The sequence below is a fragment of the Camelus ferus genome, chromosome 5 (genome assembly GCF_009834535.1).
Source record: "Camelus ferus isolate YT-003-E chromosome 5, BCGSAC_Cfer_1.0, whole genome shotgun sequence".
Classification (NCBI taxonomy): Eukaryota; Metazoa; Chordata; class Mammalia; order Artiodactyla; family Camelidae; genus Camelus; species Camelus ferus.
In genome coordinates this window covers 58,050,340-58,069,801 of record NC_045700.1, presented here as the reverse complement: position 1 = coordinate 58,069,801, position 19,462 = coordinate 58,050,340, and the positions used below count along the sequence as shown (strand labels likewise).

General features: G+C 38.1%; 1 protein-coding gene and 1 non-coding gene across 7 annotated transcripts in view; one reads left to right on the top strand and one right to left on the bottom strand.

Annotated features, from left to right (window-relative positions):
• Positions 1–19,462, bottom strand: part of GULP1 (GULP PTB domain containing engulfment adaptor 1) — a 228,957-nt gene that overhangs the window by 107,450 nt on the left and 102,045 nt on the right. The gene's annotated exons all lie outside the window — the stretch shown is intronic.
• TRNAA-UGC lies at positions 5,915–5,986 on the top strand. Its single transcript has one exon. It is a non-coding gene; the product is annotated as a tRNA-Ala (tRNA).

Sequence of the window (19,462 nt, the reverse complement as noted above, 5' to 3'; positions counted from 1 at the left end):
ATATGATCTCAGCAGCATTACATCAGACGTTGAACATTCAGAAGGCGTCAAGAATTGAGAGATAAAATAAACATGAAAATCATTCCAGCTGCAACACAGCAGGGGCAGCAGGGCCGAGACCTGGAAGCACATACGCAGCTTGAAGACGTCTGGCTAACTGCTGTGCTAGGAAGTAGGTCAGGACCGGGACGGCCTCTTGCTTTGGCTACTTTTTTACATCTTTCTGGTACTTGCTAATTCTTAATTCCCTGGTGTGTCTTCCACCCAAGACCATTACACAAATCCAGTCTAGAGGTTAAAGCATGAATAGTTTTAATAGTTAAAGCTATGAATAGTTGATGACTGTTTACTTTTTGTTTTTACTGTTGTTTTCTTTTTAGAGCACCCAGAATGCCAGTCCAAGACTGTTTACCCATCTGTAGATTTTGTTTTCTTGATAAGCCTCTCCTGATACAAAACGTTAAGACAGGCTGCTTTTTAGAGAGTGACATGGGAAAGAGGAATGGAATCTCATGTTTCAAATGAAATTTGGAACTGGAACAAAAGTAATGAATTTTATAGTCCCATCATTTAACGAGCAAAGCACATAAAAGCTGCTTTGATTCATCTGCATCGTATCATAAGAATAGTTAACAGCTACTGGATTTTACTGTAAGTCAAGCATTTTTCCGTACACTTTATAAATATTATGTTCAATAATTCTCATAACAGTGCTATCGGGTAGGTACTACTATTATTATCCAATTTAAACACGAGGACACAGAGAGGATGAGAAACTTGCCCACAGTCATTTAGGTAGTAGATGGGAGATTCAGACTCAAGCTGCCTGGTCTGTCCTATTTTCTCAAGAGCACCTCAGCACTTACCTAGGTATCAGAATAAAACAAAAAAGATTTCCAGTTTCTTTACATACTTTATCTGAAATCTATAAAGGAGACTGGTCATATACAATCACAACTGTATTAACTCCTTCACTCTTCATTTTATAAAATACCAGAATGTAGCTAATAATTAATGTTAATGACTTTATATATGATCTAAGGCTTCAAGTGCCTTAATTCCATTTCCCAGATGTGACTAAACATCATAAGCAAAGACCAAAATAACAATGAAAAGAAGACATGTTACTTTATGGACAGAAAAGTACATTTGTGTACAAGGTCCCTATGTTTTATTCAAAAACATCAAAAGGAAGAAAATTAATTTTTACATTTACATATAAATTGAAAATGCCACCAACTATTGTTTCAATTCCAAATGTGCCCATTATTTTATTTTTTACAAAAAGAATTTAGCCTCTGTAATTATTATTAGAAGAATAATTTTACTGACATTCTGAAAATAAACACAAATTTTACTAGTTGACATTTGGCATTTTTCACCTAGCTTTTTAAAAAGCTATTTTTCATGTTTTTGAAACCAGTGATCTTAATCCATCAACCCATCATTATAAAGTCTAATTCAAAATGTTTGCATGTTCAGTAAACATAAGCCATTTTACATCCGTCGTTTTATTTTAAACTTACAAAGCTCTATTGGTCAGAGCTCTTAACAGTTCCAAATAAGGAAAAATCAATCCCAACTCAAGCAAGAAAGGGAAGGGTTTTTACTGATTCATTTAACCAAACCACAGATGAGCAGTGTGGTGAACAGCGCTGGGCTCAAGGTGGGCCAGACAGTATGAAACCTCTTTGTTCCTCATTTGTGTTAACTGGTAATAAGATAATATGGACTGTCAAGTTTCTAGAAGATTCACTGTGGGTGAGTGAGTGAGACTGAGAGCAAACACTCATGGTATAGGTTCTCTGATGCCACGTAATGGAGCCCAGTCAGAGCCAGAGCACCACTGATAGGATTCTAGCCTGTGATACTGGCAGGAACACTCACTGAATTTGCAGAAGGGCAAAGCTTGGTTTTATCCCCAGCTACAAAATTTCGAGGGTGATTTAGGCTGAATATCAGCCATCCTCACTCAGCCTTAGATTCTCAAACATAAAAGGTCATAATAGCCACTAACTTTTTAATTAGGATTAGATGAAACAGCATACACAAGGGCTTGCAGAGGATCTGGTGTGCAGGTACCATTTATTATGTGTGCTAGGAGACTATAAGAAAAATCTTATGGTTTCTTTTAAATACATGGATTCTGGGAGGATCAAACATATGGGCAAGTGTTTTGTAAACATGAAAGCCCTACGTAGATGTCAGTTAAATTAATCTCCAAACTCTGATTTGTAGACTGCCATCCCAGGGCTCCACCAATTCCAACAGGGCTTTCAATGTTATTCAAATTCACTTGCTCTCTGTGTAAGCAAACCACTTCCTGTATCTCTTCTTACCCTCCCTCCTTCTATAGTTCTAACACCATGCTGAGCACAGGGTAAATTCCCAACATACATCTGGAAACTGACTAACAGATTAGGATTAACTGACTATCTTATCACTAATAGAAATGAAAATTCCTAATGAGGGTATAGTAGAATTTCATCTTTTTTTCCTACCCCCAAAAAATCCTTATAATAAAGTGTTGAGTAACAAAGTTCACAATTATTTATGGTTCTACTTTCAAGTTGATAGCAAACAGTTATGTTTGGATGTTTTGAACACCTTCTGATTCTCACAAAAATAATAACAAGTGGCTTGTGAACACTACCAATAGTCAAAATTTATAGTCATAACCTACCACGTAGGTGGTAAATTGAAGGCAGGAGTCATTTCAAAGTTGAAATACTCCAATATCAAAATACATTCTTGTATGTGTGATTCGGCCCAAAATGCATTAATGCCCCATTTATCCTTGGGGACTGAGGTATTTCGCACAAGCAACTTTTCAGATAGTTCATGTCTTTACATAACCTGGCTTCTATCTTAATTTCAGAATGGGACCTTTCTACAGTTAAGTTTGGTAACTGGGAGAGACTTGAAAGAAGCTTCAGCAGTTACCCACTCTGCCCTCAGCTCAATGTGAAATGACGTCTACAGTTTCCCCAAAATAGATATGTTTTTATGTACTGAACACTGTGAATTATATTTCTTTATCTCCTCTGGCTTACAGAACTCTTAGAACCCATATCTGTGGCCCAATTTTAGCAAATATGCTAGACTCCCAGGGTGTGCAGTCATAAACCAGTTCACCTCAGTTTCACTTATTTTGTTTATCTCCTCCGTATTATTTCCTCACTTTTGAATCCTCTTAGACGTTGTGGTTGTTCTCTTCTTTTTGAAAAATACAGGATCTGCATATAAATAAGGATATAAATGACTTCCCTTCCCTACCATCTAATGCTGCTTGATGTGCAGCAGTCTCATTTCATCATGGTTTTCCTGCATCACCTCACTCATCAACAGTGCTCGGCATAGCCTGTCTCTAGTATTTTAGACATTACTTTTTCTTTAATGATTTTATTATGACAAAAGGCATTATCAGTTATAAAATTTTGAAAAATACAGAGATTCAGAAAGGGAAAGATAAAGACCTATCTCCCCAGTTTAACTACTGTTCCCTTCTCCCCTTCTTCCAGTTGTCTCTTCCTCCTAGAGCCATTCCCCTGACCTTGGATAGCAAGTTAGTGTAGAATGTTATAGAATACACACACACACACACAATCAGTGTGTGCACATATGTAAGTATGTGTACTTGTAGCCTTTTTTCTCTTGTCACATTTTAAAAGTCAATTATTGCCCTAGTGGTATCAGCAAGATGGTGGAACAGGAGCTCTCCCAGTCATATTCTCCCTCAGCAACAATAATTTGGCAGCCATTCACGACAGAAGTGCTTTTGTGGGAGCTCTGGGATTCAGCCTCAGGCTGGGAGCAGCCCTGCTCTCCAAGACAACTGGCAGGAGTCACACCCGTCTGAACTCCTGGCTATTGGCCCACTGAGCTCAATGCTACTATGGATCCTGTAAAGGCCCTGTACCATGGTTCTTGCCCCTTTTGGCCATGGTCCAAGAATGGTCTTGCCATCCAGCCAAGGGACAGAAGACACAGTTGTCTGTGCCCTCCAGCAAGCCTACCGACTTCAATTCTACTGCAGTGCCTGAAATGGTCCTGTAACTTGGAATTAGACTCTCTCAGTCACAGACCAACGGCAGTCTTGGCCACCCAGTGACCCACCAGGAGACACATCCATCTTTGCCCCCAGAGGTAGGTCCATTGTCTATGTATCTTGAAGCAACCCTTTAGCCTGGCTCCAGTTACTTTAGGCTGCATTCCAGGAGTGGTTCTAGCTGCTCAGGGAACTAGAAAAAGATAAGCCCTTTCATGGTCATTAGGAAGGCCTAATGACCTTGATCCAATTTCAGATCTTGAAGCAGCCCTGTGACTCAGCTCCAGCCCCACTCTGCCCCAATCTGGGAGTACTCCTGCCCACTCATAAACCCAGCAGGAGGCATGCTTATCTGTGTCCCTATAGCAGCCCTGTGACTTGACTCCAGCCCTTATCAACAAATCAAAAGGAAGGCAGAAAGAGAGGAAAAAAGGAGCAAATGAACTACAAATGAGTCAGAAAACAATTAACAAAATGGCAATAGTAAGTCCTTACCTATAATTGCCTTGAATGTAAATGGATTAAATTTTCCAATCAACCAACATAGAATAGTTGAAGAGATTAAAATAAAATCCAACAATATACTCCTTACAAGAGACTCACTTAGTTTTAAAGACACACATAAGATGAAAGTGAAGGGATAGAAAAAGATATTCTATGGAAATAGTAATCAAAAGAGATTAATGGTGGCTATCCTTATAACAGGCAGATAGACTGTCAAAACCTGTCAAGAAACAAAGGTCACCATATACCTTGATAAAGGGGTCAATTCATCAAGAGAATATAAAAATAGATATATATATATATAAACATATACATATACACACACTATATTATACCCAACACTGTAGTACTTACATATATAAAACAGATCTGAAGGGATGGACAGGGATAGTACCATAATAGTAAGAGACATCAAACCCCACCTTCACAATGAATAGACCATCCAGACAAAAAATCAGTAAGGAACCAGTGGTCTTGAATAACACTATAGACCAAATGTATCTAACACACACAAAGAGAACAATCCACTCAACAGCAGCAGAATACAGATTCTTCTCAAGTACTCATAAAACACTGTCCAGGATAGATCAAAGGCTGGGCCACAAAACACTCTTAAGAAATTTAAGAAGATGAAAATCATATCAAGTATCTTTTCCGACCACAATGATATGAAACTAGAAATCAATAACAGACAAGATAAAAGGAATTGAATAAGATACAAATAAATGGAAAGATATCCCAAGTTCATGGATTAGAAGAAATAATATTGTTAAAATTTCCAACTACCTAAAGCAATCTACAAATTCAATGGAATCCTTATCAAGATTCCAATGGCATTTTTGACAGAAATAGAAAAAAAAAAATCCTAAAATCTGTATGGAACCAAAAGACTCCAAATAACAAAAGCAATCTTAAGAAAGAGGAACAAAATTGGAAGCATCACACTTCCTGAGTTCAAACAATATTACAAAGCTATATAATCAAAACAGTATGGTACTAACATAAAAACAGACACACAGGCCAATGAAGCAGAGTAGAGTGCCCATAAATAAGCCTACTCATACATTAATAGTTAATCTTTGCAAAAGATCACCAAGAACACACAATTTGGAAGATAATCTCTTCAATAAATGATGCAAAGTAAAATGGATATTCACATGCAAAAGGAAAAACTGGACCCTTACTTTAGATGACTCACAAAAATTAACTCTAAATAGATTTAAATGTAAGCCCTGAAACCATAAAACTCCTAGAAGAAAACATGGGAAAAGCTCCTTAAATTGGTCAAGGACAAAAGCAAAGGCAACTAAAGCAAAAATAAACAAATGGCACTACATCAAATTAAAAAGCTTCTTCTGGAGGGAGGGTATAGCTCAGTGGTAGAGTGCATGCCTTGCATGCACAAGGTCCTGGGTTCAATCCCCAGTACCTCCATTAAAATAATTAAATAAAAACCTAACTACCTCCTCCACCAAAAAAAATTTTTTTAAAAAGGGGGGGTAGGGGGGGCTTTTTCACAACAAAGGAAACAATGAACAAAATGAAAAGGCAACCTGTCAGGTAGGAGAAAACATTTGCAAACCATATTGCTGGTGAAAGGTTAACATCCAAAATATATAAAGAACTCATACAACTAAAGAGCAGAAACAAAAACAAACCAACAAAACCCCAAATAACCCAATTTTTTAAACAAAAAGGGACAAAAGGCCTGAATAGACTTTTTTTCAAAGAAGATATATAAATGGCCAACAGGTGTATGTGAAGGTGCCTAACATCACTAACCATCAGCGAAACATAAATCAAAGCCAAAATGAGTTATTACTTCACACCTATTAGTAATGACTATCATAAAAAGAGGTAAGTATTGAGGAGAGTGTGAAGAAAAGAGAATCTTTGTGCACTATTGGTGGGAATATAAATTAGTATAGCCAAAACAGTATGGAGTTTCCTCAAAAAGTTAAAAATAAAACTACCATATTATCCAGCAATCCCACTTCTGGGTATTTATCTAAAGGAAATGAAACCAGGATCTCAAACTAGAACATACCATCATGTTCACTGCAACATTATTCACAATGGCTAAGATGTAAAAACAATCTTAGGACATAGATGAACAGATAAGAGGTGAATGAATGAAGAAAATGTGTATACACACAATGGAATATTATTGAGCCATTAAAAAGGAAATTTTGCATTTGTAACAACATGGATGAACCTGGAGAACATTATACTAAGAGAAATTAACTAGATACAGACAAATACTGCATGATCTCACCCATATGTGGAATCTAAAAAAAGTCAAACTCATAGAGAGAATGGTGGTTGCCAGAAGCTAGGGGGTTGGAGAAATGGGGAGATGCTGGTCAGGGTACAAACTTTCAATTATAACATGAATAAGTTCTGAGAATCTAATGTACGGCATGATGACTAAAGTTAACAATATCATATTATAAATTTGAAATTTGCTAAGAGTAAATCTTATTTCTTCTCACCATTAAAAAAGTGTGGTTACTATGTGAGGTGTTAATTAGCTTGTTTGTAGTAATTACTTCACAATATATACGTATAGTAAATCGAGTTGTACACACTAAACATATGCAATTTTGTCAATTATACCTCAGTAAAAAGGTCAATTATCTTTATAGGAGGAAAGGTCAATTACTATTCCACTGTAGATATACACTGTAATTTATTTACCCAAACTCCAATTAATAGATTTTTTTTTTGGTTTGAGAACATAGAATTATGCTACAAAGTCATTTTTGTATGTTTGTCTTTATCTGCTTAAACAATTCCCTAGGGCAGATTTTTTTCTTTTCCTTCTAACTTTAATTTAATGGTTCTAATTTGCTACCTGACAAGAACTTGAAGAATCAAGCTGATTAGAATGCCATGTAAAATGATAAATGTGCTTTAAGTGAGGGCTAAGGATCTCTCCATTAGTAAAATTCATGAGTTTTAGATTCTAATCTTCATGAAATCTATCCCTTCCCAACCCCAAATTTGACTTTTTCTGAATTCACTTCTCTTCTGGAATGTTGTGATTATTAGCTTACCATCACTTCCAAACATTTATTGAACACCAACAGCTGGTGGGAAATCTGCTCCCCTGGGGATGTGAAAAGGAGTAAGACTGGTTTTTAGAGGAGAGCAAAACTTTTAAAATGATAATTTAATTATATCCCTAATTTCAGAAAATAATTTACAGTTCCTTTTTAAAAAAATCTTTAAGAACAATTTGATTTTTTTAAACATCTGCAGAATATGTATAAATGGAGGCACTTTTAACTATATGCTTTTTTTTTTTTTTTTTGGAGGGGGGGACAAAGTAGTTAGGTTTATTTGTTTTTAGAGGAGGTACTGGGGATTAAACCCAGGATCTTGTGCATGCTAGGCATGCACTCTACCACTTGAGCGATACCCTCCCCCCATATTCAATTTTTTATATTATGCAACAGGACTTATTGTAATGATATAAAAACACTTAAAACAATAACATATGATTTTAAACATTATGTAAACTTAGTATGGTTGAACTCGTATTTCAGTCTGATAACATGTCTTATAAACAGTTTTATCTACTTACATTTATTGAGACTATTGATGTATTTGGATTTGTTCACACAACTTTACTTTGTGCCTTTTCTATACCTTACTATACACTTTTTGTTTCCTCTTCCTGTCCCTTCCTACTTATTGGATTGTCACTGCGGTTGAATGAATTACTGTTTCCAATTTTTCACTCTCTTGTTACAGCATTGTATATACGCACCTTTGACATGACCTCATGGTGGCTGGCTTTGGGCTGGAGCGTGTGACTCACATTAGCCAATGAGATGTTTGAAGATAAAATGCAAGCAGGGGCCTGAAATGAAATGTACTTGCACAGCTGCTTTTGAACTCTGGCTTGTCCTGGATAAGACTTATATTAATTTTAGACTGGGTTTCTTGCACCACCCTGGTAATATATATCAGAATCCCCCTCACTGCATTTTTAAGCCTGGAATTTGAGTTTACTTGATGATGATTTTTCTCTCATCCAAGAACTCATACAGACAAAAGTGTCCAAATAGCTCACCTGAGTCAATGGAAAGGTTTTTCATATTTGTTTTGTTTTGTTTAAGCTTTGTTTCATAGTGGGAACAACATTCAAGCTTTATGTATGCAGCTGGATGTCAGTTACCTTGTTTTAAGCAAGTCTGAGGCCATACCTTCTAACCCAGCATGACTTTTCCCTTCTTTTCATTAGAATGACTGTGCATTTAAACACTTTTTGGATATCTACCAAACATTTTTAACTATATGAAACAGAGGGAGGGGTCAAGGCCTCATTAGATTAGTTTGATATTTACCCACACTCCCTGCTCTCCTGACATTCTTTTGGAGGGGGCAGGGGGAATTCGGGGGTGGGGGGCTGACTACTAATTAGGAGACAGTAATAAAAAAAAAAAGTATATAACAATTTTGGGCAGTGAAAAGTACTACAAAAAATAGGGTAAAGGGTTACAAATTGAAGGATCAGGGCACAATTTTAGATTGGAGGTTTAGATAAGGAAGATAAGATGACTTTGAGTAGAGACCTAAATGAAGTGAGGCAGTAAGTCAAAGAGATTTCTAAGAAGAGTTAGAAGAAAAAACAAAGTCTGGCATTTTGAAAAATAGACGAGAAGCTAGTGTACAGAGGCTGTAGGTAAGAAGGAAAGTGCAGGAGCAGGGGGCAGCAGGGCCAGATGTGGCAGGACTTTGGAAACACCGTAAGGAGTTAGGATTCTGTTCTAAGTATAACACGAAGACACTGGAAAGAGTTAGCAAAAAAGGTGATACAACCTGACTTGTTATTTTAAAGTATCACTGACAGTAAATGGAAAATAGATCATTGTGGGGAGGGAATGTGGTGTAAGAGTGGAAGCGAGGAGGCCAACTGGGGATCCAGAGGAAATGAAAATAAGGTAGTTGGGTCTAAGGTGTTAGTCACGCATAAGTAAAAATTGGTAAAATTGTGCATGTATTTTGAGGATTGAGCCAAAAGTTTTTACTAATGGATGGATTGTAGGTTACAGGAGATGTGAGGAAAGATGAGATAGTGATGCTCAGGATCATGAAGGGAAAGAATGAGTGAGGAGCGAACCTGGGGGTAAATTATGAGTCAAAGTTTCTCTTTTGGACATTTTCTAGGCAATTATATTTTACAGTTCTGTACTAATATTAGTATTGATTTGAAAAACACTTTTACAAATATAATCTTAGAGCAAAAGCCCTGTTTCTGTTGTTTTCTTCACGCTGGAGGCTGGTTTTAATTAGAACAAAGGAAGAAGCTGGGTGGCAATGCAGCTCATGTCCCACTTTTCTCTAACCACAAAAACCAGAGTGTGACATCTTAAATATGCTTGATGCTTACTTTTCGTGTTGGTTTGATCCCTTCCCGACCTGGTCTATGAAGTACTATGCAGTACAATTATCGTAATGTTTAACAATACTCAAGTCAGTATAAAGTTATAAAGATTACACAATTGATTGGACTCTGCCAGATTCAGCTATATTTGTGTTTAATAATATCTACTTTATAGATAGCCTAGAAAAAATCCTTCTGTATCATTTGTTGTTTAAATTATTGAGATTTTAGTTTCTTACTTTACTTTTTTTTACATTTATCAATTAATAATTTGTTATTATTAACAAACTATTGTTCATATAGCCTTAGCTTCTGGCATCAACTTGTAATCTTTTTTCTTTTAATTAGAATAATTTTATTTTCTTGAAATAATAAAATATTTTTATTTAAGGTGGATTAAATGTAATACTCACAAAATAAAGAAAATCATCAAAAAATATCCATAGAAATGGATGTTTAATTTGAAATCCTTTACTCAGAGGTGCAAAAACCAACAAAATATTTCTTGACAGCCAGAAAGTATGTTTCCACAGGTGATCTACAGGCACCATGATGTATGCATCCACGAAATTAATACCTGCTTTTGGATAATAACAGACAAGATACTAGTAGCTGACCTTTGATCTCAGAACTGCTAAACAATCTTTTGAAGCGTTAATTTTTTAAAACTTCTCCTTTGTATAATCAATTCTAACTTCAACTTGATATGTGTAACTGCCAATTAGATCGTGTGGACTCTGAATTTTAAAGAGGCCTGGAGGGCAGGGTATAGCTCAAGTGGCAGAGCACGTGCGTAGCATGCACTAGGTCCTGGGTTCAATCCCCAGTGCCTCCAGTAAAAAAAGAAAAGAAAAGAAAAGAAAAGAAAAGGAAAGGAAAGGAAAGGAAAGAAAAGAAAAGAAAAGAAAAAAAAACTATAAAAAATAAAGAGGCCTGAAGAACACTTTCAAAAAAAATCAGAAAATTCAGTTCTTAATGCTCTTCATTCTTAGGGAACAAAATGTAACCTAGAAAGCATAAGTTCTACATTTCTTTAAAAGGTTCAGGGACACTGCCTCATCATACACATCCTATCAGTTAACAGGTATTAATGCATAATATGAAAAATATAATTCAGTGGTGGTTTTCACATATGAAAAATAAGGACCTCTTAGTAAAGTCATCCTAGCAGAAGTGGTATGGTCAATCTGATAAAAGAAGGTAACTCTACGATGAATAATGCTGTGGTCCAGGTAAGTAGTAAGACATGTTATTTTTATGGCAGAATGGCCGGTTTTTATTAAGTTCTTAGCTATATGCCAAGTGCTAAAGATATAGAGCTAGAAATAGAAATGTATCGCCAGATTTGAAGTACTTCAATATCAAAAAACATGTGCATATGAATAGTACACTGCATACTTGGACAAAGTCACCAAAATGACCAACAAGAAGACATATTCTAGTCAAATTTAAAATGAGAGAAACAAACAAACAAACAAACTTGGGAATCTAGGCAAAAACTCCAAGGCATTTATAGAGAAGAAAAGAGTCAGACCGAAATCAAAGTTTTGACAACAATGCTAATGGCAAAAGACAACTGAAGAAAAGAGAATGGCAGCTAATGATTTTAGAGCAAGCAAATAACTCTGAAATATGAAGAGGCAGACCAACTGCTGTCTGCCTGTGGGAACTAAGGGAATAGTCCAAGCAGCTCCTCCTGAGGCATCACCTTCAGGCAGCCAAACTAACTTAAAGAAACAATTTACATAAGGCTAGTGACGAACATTAAATATATCATTTACAACTCAGACAACAAAAAGACAAACAACCTAATTAAAAATGGTCAAAGACACTTCTCCAAAGATACACAAATGGCCCACAAGCATATGAAAAGATGCTCACCATCATTAGTCATTAGGGAAATGCAGATCAAAACCATAATGAGATACATTTCATACTCAATAGAATCACTATAATAACTTTTTAAAAAAGATAGTAACAAGTGTTAGTGAGCATGGAGATGCTGCTGGCAAAAATGTAAAGTGATGCAACCACTGTGGAACAGTCTGACTATTCCTCAAAAGCTAAACATAGAATTACCTTATAACCCAAGATTTGACCCAGAAGAATTGAAAACAATCACTCAAATACTTGGATGCAAATGCCCAGAGCAGCACTACTTATAATAATCAAAAGGTGGAAACAACCCCCAATGTCCATCAATGGGTGAATGGTTAAACAAAATGTGGTACATAGATATGATGGAATATTATTTAGTCATTAAAAGGATTGAAGCATTGATATATGCTATGGTATGGATGAACCTCGAAAACATTATACTAAGTGAAAGAAATCAGACACAAAAGGCCAGATATTATATGATTTATTTATTTGAAATATCTAGAATGAGTAATCAGAAAGCAAATTGGTGCTTGCCAGGTGCTAGGGGGAGGTGGGAATGAGAACTGACTGCCTAATAGGTATGGGGTTTTTCTTTTCAAGCAATGAAAATGTTTGGAACCTGATAGAGATGGTGGTTAAAGAACACTATAAATGTACTAAATACTGCTGAATTTAATGCTTTAAAATGGTAATTTTTATGCCGTGAATTTCATCTCAAAAAGTAAAAATGAAATTAGAAAAAGACACATATTCACACATAGAACTAAGACTAAACGATAAGTACAGGGTAGAATGTACAGTGAGTGGTGTAGGTACAGGACAGTATTGAAAATGGATGTAATCAAGGAAATTATAGAAATGTAGAATGAGCTTACTAATTCTTTTATTCATTAATGGCAAAATATTTACTTCGAGTCAGATGTGGGAGTTAATGAGCAGAGAGAAGAGATCTGATATTACTCATAGCAGGAAAACAAGAGAATAAAACAAAACATAAATAAAGCAAAGGGTTCATAAAGTCAGGACCCAGTCTAGCCCAAGAGCTTACTCAGGGCTAGACTGACATGTTCACCATGCTGGGCTGGGACCAGCCAGTCACTTCCTGCATAGCCAGGAACCAAAGGTGGGTTCTTTGTCTAGGCCAGTGCTGGTGGGTCTTGGAGAAATAGCTGATGCCAGGGCTGAAGCAGAGAAAGTACAAGATGAGCCTCTTCTGCACCAAGAAGAAAAGAAGTGCTCAAAGAATGATGGAGATATGTCAGAGTGACACAGGAGTCTAAAGGGTTACCACTGAGACAATCTAAAGAACAAAATAAACAATGATAGTAATAGATTATAAACCATTAAATAACTTAACATAGGAAGCCATGAGTCAATAATGATATAAATAAATACATAAGTTACAAAGAAGGAAACTGTACTTTATAGCAGAATGCCAACACAGAAGGAATGAAGGAATTAACACGTCACCATTTGGCAACCATCTTAGCAATAACTAATTAAGACAAGGGTAATCAGTGCTAAAACTAAAGGTGAAATTTGATGAAGATCAAGGTATTCATAAGATTTTAAAAGATCTCCCAAAATACTAATTACTAATTTACATAAAACTCTGATTGCCAGACTGCACAGAAGAGAAATAAGGCAGATACCGTATTAGCCAAGTGGAGAAAATGATCACCAGAAGTGAGACATAAAGATATCACGTGGCTCCTGATGCAGAGAACACGGCATTGCTTTGGTGGTATTCAAGCCAAAAAAGAGCATAACCTAAATCTAATCATGAGAAAACATCAGACAAACCCAAACTGAGAGATACTCTACAAAGTATCCTGTATTCTTAAAAAAAATGTCAAGGTCATGAAAAAGGGAAGACTGGTCACTTTCCAAACTGAGAAATTAAAGAGAGGGTTAAATGTAATATGCAGTCCTTAACTGGATCTTGGAGGATACTATTGGGACTAACAGCCAAGCATGAATAGAGCTTGTGAGTGAGATGATGGAATTCAATGAGAATTTTGTGATTTTGATGACTATACTGTGGTTATAAAGGAGTATGGTCTAGTTTTTAGGAGAAAGTCACTGAAATAATAAGGGGTAATGGGACAGCATGTCTGCTACTTAATCTCAAATGGTTCTGGAAAGCAATTTGTATTTATGTGTGTGTTATTATGCACTATAAAGTGGATGTACATATTATATATGTGCATGTATATATACATGTGTGTGCATATAATATATACATATAGAGAAAGAGAGGAGAGAGAAAGAAAGAGAAACATGATATATGCCTAATGCAGTAAAATTTCAACAAATGAAAAGCTAGGTGAAGATTATATGGAGTTCTTCAGACTTACTCTTGAAAGACTTCTGTACAATAGAAACTTCCCATTTACAACAGCAACAAAAAAAGATTATGCCATAATTCCTGGACCCTACTTGTTACCTATAATGAGAAAAGGATGCAGGCTGGAGAGGACAAACCTTGGGGCCAGTCTTCTTAAGTATATATTGTTTAATACATTGAATTTTGAAAATAGGTAAATTTTTACTAAATTATGAAGCAAAATTAAATTTTAAAAGGGTAGTTTCTGAAAATAGAAAATAAAATGAAAAATATGATCCTATATATGTATCTCGGTGATAGTTTAGCCACAGACAGGAGCTATTTCATGTGACTCTAAAACAGAATAATGTGACCTAGTATCTTTAAGGGAATGTATCATAAGGATAAAAGGAAGTGCAAACAAAACTTAACTCATTTCAGTAATCACATAGGTGGGCTAGGGCTGGAATTGTTGTTCTAAGTCTCTTTTGCATATAACGTGATATTCTATTATCTTCCTTGTTATTGAGAACAATATAATGTAGGTGAAAGGAGATCCATACATAAAACAGAAATAGTTAAGTAAAAACTCTACAGTCCTGATTTCAAACTGGAACAAGAAATGTAAACTCATGATATATTTTAATCTTTTTACAAAAACAGAGTATCGTAAGGTTAGAAACAACCAACTCCAGTAGCAATGAGCAGCACCCTGGAACCCAAGTTTTGGTCTTAAAAACACCATTTCCCACTAAAGAATCAAAGTTTCTTGGACAAACGGCTGATTCAGTGTTTACAACAGGAACTGTACAGAGTCTATGTACAAGGCTGAAGAGACCCCAGTCAAAAATCTATCATTGATTAGAATAACTACAATGGATTAAAACATGTCAAATGTCTAAATCCACGAAGCTAGTAAGAGTAAGAATAATAGCAACGCATCACTCAACACTGAAAAATGCTAGACAACAAATTCATTATTTTGAAAGTCAGCAAATAAAGGGAAAAGAAGCAACCATTTCTATTGACCTCACTATTTAACTATTTCATTAGTTAAGCCAACAGTAGATGAAGGACAGGTTTTTCTTTAGAAGTATCTTGCTAGTAAGTATAAAAGTAATGACAGAATTGGAATATTCATTTTCAGTCCCTAATAAATTAGTGGAACCACTGAGCATCAGTGGCTACTTAACATCAAGAGACATAAGCAAAAGTTACGTAACTCCTGATGAAAGAACACTACACCCCGATGAAACAGACTTGCCAAAAGAAAATCAAACCCGATTCTGATCAAACCTCTATATCCAAGTAACATTTTACAGAAAATTCAGAGAACTGAGGAACATGTTAAACTACTCCACAGGGATGCCATCATTAAAATCCAGACGGTAGGAAACTCTAAGCCCAAAGGACCAGGCTTCTTCAACATTTATTTGTTACGTGGGGTAAAAAGAAAGAGGGTTGAAAGAGAAAATTACTGATTAAAAGAGACTGAAAAGACACATGAAAAATTGTACATTATGAACGTGTTAAGGAATAGTAGTTATATTTAAAACTAGCACATTGAAAACATGTTTATGAGACAATTGGGAATTTAAATATGTCTAGTTATTGGTGCTATTAGAGAATTATTATTAATTATTTTAATGAGATAAAGGCACAATAATTACATTTTAAAATAGTTTTATCTTTCAGAGATTCACACAGAAATACTTGTGGATGAAATGAGACAATGCTGGAATTTGCATCAAAACAATATTAAGAGAGGGGAAAGGACACAGCACATGGAGGAAATGAATGGCCGTGCATGGAAACTGCTGAAGGTGGGTGGGGAATACATAAGGGTTCATTACACTACGGTGAACCTCTGCACATGTCTGCAATTTTTCATAATAAAAACTAAAAGCAATTTACAAGTATTATAGTGAACTCAATTCAACTGCTATTAGTAATTTTGAGAAAGTATTTTTTATATAATGAAATGTACACATATAACACTTTAAAAGAATAAAACAGCTTAAGTTTTTAATAGATACATTCCATATTGCTAGTTAGTAGCCCTCTTTATCATCAATTCAAACATTCTCAGCTACTCAACTTTACATTTGACATTTTAATTTAACAGAAAGATTTTATGTTACAAGGCCAGAGAACGATGTCTCCAATAGCTGCACGTTTAAGAGGACACAATTATTTTTTAATACCTACAGTAAATGAAACACCAAAATACCCTGAATCGAGGCAAAGCTGCCCCTGACTTTAAAGAATTCCTTTCAGTTACCCTCTCTTGCCTTCTGAGATGGCCTGCACTTGGTCTATGGAGTGTGTGTCTATTTTTACTTTAAACCAAACACCCCACACCTCTTGGCCTCTCTCCCTCTCGCCTTTTGAGATGGCCCACATTCTGCTTATGGATTATCTCCTAAGCTGTTTTCCCTTCTGAGGTGTGTATCTCTCTAAATAAACTTGCTTTCACTTTACTATGCCTTGCTCTTGAATTCTTCCCTGCACGAGGCAAGAACCTATTCTCCAGCAACACCTTTGGAGCAGCCAGCCAGGAGGACTGGGCAGGTCTCAGCCTCTCGCCTCCTTTGCACTTGAGAGGGCCATCTCTCTGTCTGTCTCTCTCGCACACATCTCCTCTCTGCATCCCTGGCTCACTCTTACTTTTGCGCCTTACTTTACTGGAAATAGGGGGAAAAACATTTGCTAGGCATTTCCCCACCTTGTGGCTGGGTCTAGCGCTCATTATTGCCTACGCGCAAGGACTGTGAGGAAATGTTATGCGAGATTAGCAGGCATGCTCACAAGCGGCTAGGGACCTGAACCATGGGAGCCTCATTTAGACTGTAAGTTTTCAGTGTGGCTATGGTCACTGAGATTCCTTTGGGAGCTCCCTCATGCTGCAAGTGGTCTACGGGTGTACTCGGGTTTTGGGAGAAGGGACCATTCTGTGTCATGTGGTTGAGGCCATCGTTTCTGGGGCACCATCTTGCTGGGGCCACCATCTTTTGCCCTCACATGGTGTACGCATCTAGTCTGCCCCCTTCATGAATTGGGGTTCATCCATGACCTACCCTCACCTCACCCTGTCGAGGAAGGGCAGCTCAAGGCAGCGTGCACCAAAGCCAGGTCAAGCACATGGCCATACTCTTCAGATACATGTCTTAGAGGTGACCCTTGTCCATTGCTGCTAGGGTTGCCTCCCTGGGTTGCACGGCTGGGCGTATCCTCACAGGGGTGCCGGGTCCTCCATTACCCTAAGTGCAGACACGCTGCCTCCACCTTGTACTGCCATACTCACTCCTGCACGCAGCCCCATGTCTGCTGGATGGGGTACGTGTAGGAGGATGGGGTGCACCGAGGCCCAGTGGCACTGCCCACAAAAGGGAAGAGAGAAGAGAAGCTTTTACACATCACTTCCCTTAATGGCCAATGCCTGTTTTCAAAAACTGACCACCCTTTCTGAGAAGGGAAGTTGAGACCTAAACAGGTCCTGGAACTCTGAGGATGTCCATTCCAGAGGAATAGGCCCTGGAACACAAGGATTAATCACCGGCCAGAGAGTCCACAGAGAAATCTTCAGGAAGGTTGCTCATCTTGGGTACTGCAGACCCAGGAGAGGACAAGGGACCCCAGGACTCTGGCAGTCACTAGGACTTGCCATGTGGCGGGGTTACTACCCGATCACTCGCCAGGGTCGGTGGGACTAGGTGGATTGGGACGCCTGGAACTAGTCCTGTCTTATGGAGTCCCCATGGGACCTCCTAAGTTAGTGCTCCTTTCTGATGCAGGAGCATTTGCTCCCTGAAGGATCAATGGGAAACACCTCCCCCATCCCCAGGGACTCCTTGGGTGCACTCTGAGTCACTGGGACGTTTTTCTCTAGATTCTTTAAAACGAAAAAGCTCATCTTTTGTAATACAACCTGGAACCAATATAAACGAGGACGATGAGACCTGACCAGAAAATGGAATCCTCAACTACAACACCATCCTACAGTTAGATCTTATGTTTAGGACTTAATGACCCTAAGAGAGAACCCGGTACTGTGCAAGTCGTATGTCAGGAAACTTGCCAGCTGAGACCCATTCAGGCTATGCAAAAGCCCCCTCTAAAGGCATCTCTGGAGGGACACAAGCCCCAGACAGAAGACCTCAGCCCCAATATTATCACCATCTTTAGCCCCTCCCCCACCCTATAAGCCTCTATACCTTTCCACATCAGATGTGCAGCCAGAAGTTCTTTGCCCCTCCGGGAAGTTGCGGATTGTACACCGTTCTACCATCCTCTCTCTGCTCTGGGAAGCGTTGTGGCTGTCCACCTTCCCGCTCCTCCCTGGATTTCTCTCATGTGCTCCTCTCCTGACTTCCTGACTGTCTACTGATACCTGAGCCTCCTTGCCTGCTTGGCCAGAAGGTTGGGTGTTACCTCTCTTCCTTCTGTGAAGGGTCACCCCTCCTCAAAAACACAAAGACACACCCTGAGGGGAGAGTCTGCCTAGTATTGCTGCCTCTGCTTGGTGGTGCTCCAGCCCCACCCTTCAGCTCTATTTGCTTTTTTCTTTCACAGATAAAAGTAATCGAATTTATTTGACTCAGGGCCTAGGTCTCCCTCCTTCTCTGAAGGATTTAGGCCCCAGGGACTCTGGTCACTTTTTCTCCCCCTGGGTCACTGAATTACAACACCATCTTGCAGCTGGGCCTATTTTGTAAAAGAGAAGGTAAATGGGGGGAAGCCCCACACATCCAAATGCTCCTGCCCCTTTTCTAAGATCCAGGTCTAAAGCACTCCTGCTGGGTGTGCGTGGCTCACACCCATTCAAAGCACCTTTTTCCCCTACAGAAGCCTGACATTTTGTGACCCCTTGTGAGTACCCCTCCCTGAGCTCCACAGCCAGAAACTCCTACTCCCTCAACTCTGATCCTGTAAAGACTAGATTTGAAACACTTCGGAAGATCTTCAGGGCCATCCAGCCCTAACGCCCGTCTGGGCAGCTAGAGATCCCAGACCGCCGTGAATCAGCTCAGGGATCTGGCACTTGGAGCATTTAACTACAGAGTTAAGAGGCAAAAAGGACTCAGGGACAACAGCAAAAGGCACAACTTTTAGCGGCAGGCTAATCCCTGCACCACCTCAGGGTTATCCTTGCTTGTGAAGACCCATGTTGAAGACAGGATCCAGGACACCCGGTCGGAGCCACTGTCTCACTGAGAAGGGAACTGTTCTAAGTCCGGCCAGGAAGGCCACTGGAAGTCCAACTCTCTCTGCAAGGGGAAAGTCCACCCCTGCCCGAAGTGAAACCAAGAAG